Source organism: Calypte anna, chromosome 5A (genome assembly GCF_003957555.1).
Source record: "Calypte anna isolate BGI_N300 chromosome 5A, bCalAnn1_v1.p, whole genome shotgun sequence".
Lineage (NCBI taxonomy): Eukaryota > Metazoa > Chordata > Aves > Apodiformes > Trochilidae > Calypte > Calypte anna.
The window spans coordinates 3,487,255-3,494,965 of NC_044251.1; positions in this window are offsets into that span (position 1 = coordinate 3,487,255).

Below are 7,711 nucleotides of genomic sequence, written 5' to 3' on the forward strand. Positions count from 1 at the left end.
TTTCCCAGGCTCAGCTGGGAAAACTGGAGCTAAATTGTTTACGAGTTGGTTTCTTTGTCAGGATCAGCATTTCCTCATCATTTTCATCCAAGCAGCAAACTCATATTTCGGAGGAAAAAAAATCCTCATGCAGCTTTGCAATGCTGTTTTTTTTTAATTATTATTTTTATTCAAGCTGCATTTTGAGTATTCATTTACAGGCTTACTTTTCCAAGCTCTGTTTTCATATTTATTGATCAGGGGGTAACGTGCATGTGTGTTTTTCTGAAGTGAAAAAGCATCTTCTGTCATCATTTCACACATCACCTTCTCACATCTCTCAGACCCACAGACTAAGGATGGAAAACAGGATTCTAAGCAAAAGGCAACACTTTTGTGCTCACAGAAACACACACAGAGGTAGATATAATTTTCCTAAATGCTTTCCTGCTCATCTCCCTCCTTCCTTGAAGTTGGAAAATTACACAGAAGACCTTGCAGTGTTGCCTACAGCCAAAACTCCTGAAGCAATGATTGAATGACTTGGACTCTGCCCAGAAAAATCTCAGTTAAAAGAATGCTTTATAATAATTTTAATACTCAGCACTGAAGGGATACGTTTAGACCCAAATTAACATCTTTAAAATAATAGCCAGCTCCACTGCTAACGACAGGTAAAACTGATTATGACTGATCTCAAAAAAAAACCAAACCAACCAAACCAACAACAACCATCCTGTCCACTGTTTACTTTTTTCCTTAAGTTTCCTAAATGTGCTTTATGCCAAACCTCCAAGATTCCTAACCATGCACCCTCTGAGAAAGTTCTTAGCGTTCAGATTTCCTCTGAAATCTGCAGCTGAGCTTTTTCCATACTTGAAAACAAATTTTGTTTCCCTTTTAGTAATTTTTACTAAGGACAAGCAAAATGGAGACCCCCCTTTTATCAGAATCCCCCCCGCCCCAGGCTCTTTCCCCTGGAGGAATGTCACATTTAAATATGACATGAAAGAGAAACACAGAGGCAAATTTATCCCCATTGACAAATAGGAAATTGAGGCACAAAGAGTGAATGCTAAAGAAGTACTCAAAGTCTGTGGCAGCTTCAGAACATGAGCTTGGAGATCCTGGATCCCAGACAAGTGCCTTACTCATCCAAACATCTATCCTCAAATGTTTTTACACTTCTTGGCATTTGTATTTGTCTTGTAGCAAAAAAGGGAGGAGGCTCAGAAGCACTTTTAAAACTCCATCTGACTCTAAAATCCTCACACGATTTACAAAGCACCTTTTTCCTTTAAAAAAAAAAAAAAAGGAAAAAACCCCAAGCTAACAAACATAGCTTCAGGGTTTATTGTTCCCTGAGATGTTCCAATTAAATAATACTTTACTGGACAGCTAGAATTGTTCATGGATTTCTTCTGACAAAGATATGGTCCATAGTTTACAGAGATCTGCAGAGAGGAGCAGTAAGTGCCAGGGAGCAGATGGAAGTGTTAAAAACTTCACTTCTGACACCAGTTAGATGGTCACCCTGCAATTTGTTTCAACACAGCCAGTTGTGTTGCCAGGACTCATTAAACATCTGCTAAAACCAGATGGACTCTTCCTGGGGGATGCAAGTTGATGCCATTCATCAAACCCATTTCTCTGCTTCCCTTCTCCCCAAATGAGTCCCCTCAGAGAGCCAACTGAAGCCAAGGATCCTAATGGTGTGGTGTAAAAAGGGATCCCTAGCCTGAAAAGTGGTGATAGCTCCCTTTGAACCTGGGAGAAGGTCCTATCCAAGCAAATTATTCTGAAGAATACGTAGCAGGGTTAAGGAGAAAAGCAAAAGAGCACATGTCAGGAGTCTAAATCAGTCATCCCATGGGGCCTTAGGTGAAAGGAGGCAGCATAGAATAGCAAAATTATTCCCCGTTCTGCAGAAGCTGGTTTATATGCTTGTGAGACCCCAACTGGAGTTCCATGTCCAGTTCTGGAGTCCCTATTACAAGAAAGACATGGATAAGCTGGATAAGGGCCAGAAGGATGCTCAGAGAGCAGGAGCAGCTCTGCTGTGAGGAGAGACTGAGAGAGTTGGGGTTGTTCAGTCTGGAGAGGAGAAGGCTCTGAGGAGACCTCATTGGGGCCTTCCAGGGGCTGAAGGGGCTACAGGAGAGCTGGGGAGGGAACTTTTAGGATGTAAGGGAGTGATAGGACATGGGGGAATGGATTCAAACTGGAGGAGGGGAGATTTAGATTGGAACTTAGGAAGAAATTCTTCAACATGAGGGTGGTGAGACCCAGGTTTCCCAGGGAAGCTGTGGCTGCCCCATCCCTGGCAGTGTCTCAGGTCAGGTTGGATGGGGCTTGGAGCAACCTGGGCTGGTGGGAGGTGTCCCTGCCCATGCAGGGGTTGGCACTGGGGGAGCTTTAAGGGCCCTTCCAACCCAAACCATTCCCTGATTCTTTGCTTTATGAAATCCAGAAAGTTGGACTGTCCACTCTCTAGCCAAAAGGATCAACTCTCCTGGCTCTGTACAGTGAGCAGAAGCAGGATGTAAAATGCAATGTCAGTGACTTGGAGCATTACACCTGGCACTCCATTTGCATCGTGTAAATGTTGCTGGACATCATGCATGATCCCAGAATTTTTCCTTATCAAATTCAGTCCCTTAAGTGGGGTGTAGCTTTTAAGATCTGCACCAGCCTCCAGATCTATTCTAACAAGTCCATGAAGCAATGGTTGGATGCTGCTGCTGCTATAACCTCATTGGGACGGCTGTCAAAAAGGACACAACTTGCTTTTGTTCACAGAAATTTCCCTGTTTTTTTCTCAGTTAAGCTACTTTCTTTCATAAAAGTCAGTACTTCTCTGCAGACTGTAGCAGGAGGAGCCCTTCTTGCTCCTAGGGCTGCTCCTGAGGCCTCGGGGTTTAGCCCATTCCTGGACGATGTCCTAGGGCTGTTCCTGAGGCCTCGGGATCTACCCCTTCTTGCCTGCTCCTGGGGCTCCTCGAGCTGTGGGCTTCTCCATCCTCACTGAAGAGTGAGAGCCCCCTCCGTGGGTGTCAGCTGCTCTCTTATTGGCCCCCTGCTCCTGCACATGCTCAGGAGGGAGGCTAGACACAGGTGAACCCACACCCACTCATCAATAACTCAGGGCACCTGGTCCTGTCTCACTACAGCAGACCTCTTTTTCCTTGTAATCCACTCCTCCTCCAAGCATACACACAGCTGGGGCAGAAACAAAACTGCCCAAGTTTTGCTTCTTCTTCTCTCAGTCTCAAGGGCTCTTCTGTACATGTGTGCATGGGGCAACCCTGCTCTTCTGGCAAGAAAAAGGAAAGATGGAAGTGAAGAGAGTATTCCTGCTGAGCCCAGGAGCTGTGAGATGGCTGAATGCTGGGCTGTGGGTTAAGATCAGTTATTTTGGAAAGGCTTGGATTAAAATGGATGGTCCTTGTGAACCCTTCACATGGGCATGAATCAATCAGGATCCCACCAGTGGGAGCAAATGAATGCCAGGGATGTGCAGTGATTTCCCCAAGCAGGCATCAGGATGAAAATTTAGAGCTCCTAAGCTGTTACTGAACCACAAGATTGCACCTCTAAGAGCTACTTCAGGTAAAGAAACCCCCTGTTTGAAGATGGAAGCCTTTTCACTGGCTGAACACACATTATTTGGAATGTCTTTTGGACACTTCTGGTTATTTTACACCTCAAAAATCTGGATTCTTGTTGGCCACGTGTATAACATGGGCTGGGATGATGGGAGCCCCTTCTCTGACTCCTGCTATGAATGTTTTAAGTTACGTTGTGAGTTTCAAGCTGTTGTTTTCTATCAGGATGAACTGTGGATTTATTAAAGGTTGGAGACAATTTCACCCCTGGTTTTACTAGGCTGATTTCAATGAAATCATGCCAAGGACACATTCTCATAGCTAATAGTCCTTAGCCACCCACTAAGGTTAACTTAATATTTATCACAAAGGCTTACAAAGCAAAAGAAAAGCAGCATCTCCTGGTTTCCTGATTTTCTGAGCTACTCTCAGAGAAGGATCCAGACTCTAGATTCCATTTGGAAGATCCCCAAGACACTCTTCCAGCAAACCCTTGAAGCCTGGGCAGTATGGAAAACCTGGTAAAAGCTCTGAAGCATCCTTCTCCTCCCTCTTGCTGCAAACCAGTCCCTTTTGCTCAGCCTTTCATGATGGGTTTTGGATCCTGGCTGGGCAGAGGTGTCTGAGAGTTAAAAAACATGAAGAAGCAAATGTTAACTGGACTCTTCTGAAGCCACTAAAAGTCTGGCTGAGTTAAAACCAAGGAGTTCAGAGGGAAACACTTCTGCAGCACTGATTTTAAGCCAGATTCCATTGCAGAAGGGAAGCAGCAGTGCAAGCCCACAGGTCAGCTCCTTCTGCAACCCAGTCTGCACATTCCCAGCTCCCTCCTCCTCAGGATGTGTCTTTCCTTCCACCTCCTCTTCTTTTTCCCTAGGCTTGCTCCCTTCCCTCCCTCCAGTCCATAGGATTTTCCCCCCAGTTCTTGACTTTTCCCCAGGTATCCCTGGGATTGTCCCTCACTCAGGTTGTATTCCAGGTGCTCTCGTTTTAGTTCCACAGATAAGGACACCAAGCAGAAAGTGAGTTGGAAAAAGGGGGTCAAAAACTTCCAGAAAAGGGTTTTCTCCTTAACCTGACAGGGACAAACACCCCACGTGCAAGCAGAAGCTGTGGCAGAAAGGATGAGGAGGGAAACTTTGGCTTTCTTGGCAAGAACCACTGAAATGAAGCAATAGTTTGGGGAAGCTCAGGGTACTGATAGAGCATCTGGTCTTCTTCCAGCTGGGATTCACTCTGTTCCAGGACTATAATCAGGAAAACAGAGAATTTGCCAACCCAGGCTTTATTCAACATGCCAGGGAGCAGCCATCCCTTCACCTGAGCCAGGAATGGGTTCACAGAATGTGCACAAGTCACCCAGGAGCCTTCAGCCCTCATCAGGCAGAGAGATGCAGCAGGACCAGCAGGGAAAAGGGGATGGCAAACTCTTAAGAATGGAGCCTAATGGCCTCTTGAGAGCACTGGGAGTGGGGAAATACAATAAAATTTAAAAATAAAAATATAAAAAATAAAAACAATTTTTAAAAAAATTAAAAAAAAACCAAACAAAACCAAACCAAAACCAACCCCTCACCTGAATTTTAATCACACTCCGGGGAAGACAGGAGTTTTAATACAAAACATTACACAGCTGCCTTGCTACACAAGATTAACTTCATCTAACAGGATGAATCAAAATATTCCCTCTCCAACTTTCTGAAACATTCCACCCCGAGGCAGAGAGAGAAATGGCACAGAATGCAGAATGAGGCAGAGAGCTGAGCTGGAGATGCTTTCAAGCTCTCTGGAAGTCACCCAGTCAAAGCTGGGCTCTGACACAAATCTCCTTCAGCACCTCCAGTGAACAATTCATCCTCAGCTGAGCCATTATTATAAAATCTCTTTTTGCAGACAGACAGAACAAATAGAAGAGTTTATGCTGGCTGGAAAGGCTGTGACTCTTTGGAAGGCTATGACAGCACTTTTTAGGCTCTGCTAGTGCTGTGCTGAGAGCCTGGGCATCTGCAAAAAACTTGTAAGTGTGCCTGGAAGAGGTGGGACCCACTCCTGGATATAGGAGCTGGAATGCCTCCCAGAGGCATTCCTGATGTTTGGGCAATAGAGAGGGAGAGAAGTTCAAGGTAACCAGGAAAAGAGTTCAGAAGGGGTGGGTGAACAAAAAAAACCAAAGCAGCAAAACTTGAAGTTCTAAAGGGTTGGTAATCAGGCACCCCAAGTGAGCTGGTATCAAGGTCACAAGAGATTTGGGTGGTAGAAATGAGGCAATTTCCTTCAGCCCCAAGAAGAAGTTGGAAGCTGACATCACAGCCTGTCAAAAGTCAGCAGGGACCTGGTCATAAATTGATTTGCAAGAATGTCAGCTGGAGATGCAACCTTTTCACTTCTCAAGCAGCAGGGTAAATGTGTGCATGCCCACCAAGAAACTTTCCCTGGTCACCCCTAGAACCATTTGTAAAGCAGGAATGCTGCTTCCTTAGTGCTCAGCACAACAGGCAGGGCACAAGTCCCAGAATATATTTCTATCCACCATAAAAAATCATCTAAAATTGACAATTTCCTATTTCTGATGAAAACTATCAGAAATAACAATTTTTTTTTTTTTTTTTTCACTTATCTTTTTGGGGGCAGCAATCCCACGAGGTCCTGGAAACGAAGGGTTCAGCTTCTAACACTGAAGAAACATCAGAAAAACAATCCACATCTCACCAACTGCTATGAGTCAAGATGAGATTTTCCTTTTTTATGCCAGAGGAGGATTCACAACTTCAGTGTGATGCCAGGCAGGGAAAGAAGCAAACCAGCAACTTGCCTGAGATAGCAATGGGCTGGGGGAGAAGGTGCTGGGAAGGCAGAGGGATTGCTCAAGTAGAACCCAGGGTTATTTGGAACAGAATCACTTACCTGATCTCTCTCAGGTGTCTGGCAGCAGTATTTGGAGTAATCATAGCTCCCCAGTGATGGTTCCACCCCTTCTTCTTACTCTTCTCTTGGCTGGGGAAAAAGCAGCCTGGAGCCAGTCCCTCATCTCAGGACTTGAAAAATTCAGCTCTGTTGTCTGTGCTGTTGGGAAAAACTTGAGTCAGCCTCGGGCACTGGAGATGCTCTGCAGCTGGAGGTATTCTGAGGGAGATGTAAATCAAGATATGTGGTCATAAAGCAGCTAGTGACAAGTCTTGGAGGAAAAAAAGGTGTTATCTTTAGTAAGCAGGCCAAATGCCAGCTCCAGCTAAGATAACAGACATTCTACTGACTTCCTGCCATTTTCCTTCAGTGAAATATTAGCCTCTTTACTTCCTGCCAGGGTGTCATTTAACACTGCTTTGCCTTTGGGTCACTCAAAGGAAGCTGCATTTCAGACCGAAGTAACCCCATTAGAGATGAGCCCAAACTGTGAGACACAGGGTGAGATTTACACACTGTGTGAATTCAGTGGTTTCCTTCCATTTCCACCAGCAAGTTTACACTAATCCTTTCTTGTAGGAAAACCCAACAACCCTTGTATCAGGAGAGTAGATATTCCTAGGGGTGCTTCTTCAGAACCTTCTTCCAGCACCCACTAACCCTATCACCTGGAAAAAAAACCACTCTGATCCTAGAGCACTAAAGTGCTCTCCAAACAGCAGAAACCACCCAGTTCCCACCATGATACCACCAGTTCCTAGCTCCTGGGCCACATCCATGCCCCCATCTGCTGCAGATCATAGAATCATAGAATCATAGAATTGGCTGGGTTGGAAGGGACCTCAGAGATCATCAAGTCCAACCCTTGAACCACTGTTGCGGTTCCCAGCCCATGGCACTGAGTGCCACATCCAGGCTCTTTTGAAATATCTCCAGACACGGAGAATCCACTACTTCCCTGGGCAGCCCATTCCAATGGCTGATCACCCTCTCCAGAAAGAAATTCTTTCTAATATCCAACCTAAACCTCCCCTGGCACAACTTGAGACCGTGCCCTCTTGTCTTGCTGAGAGTTGCCTGGGAAAAGAGCCCAACCCCCCCCTGGCTCCAACCTCCTTTCAGGGAGTTGGAGAGAGTGATGAGGTCTCCCCTGAGCCTCCTCTTCTCCAGCCTCAACAACCCCAGCTCCCTCAGCCTCTCCTCATAGGGTCTGTGCTCAAGTC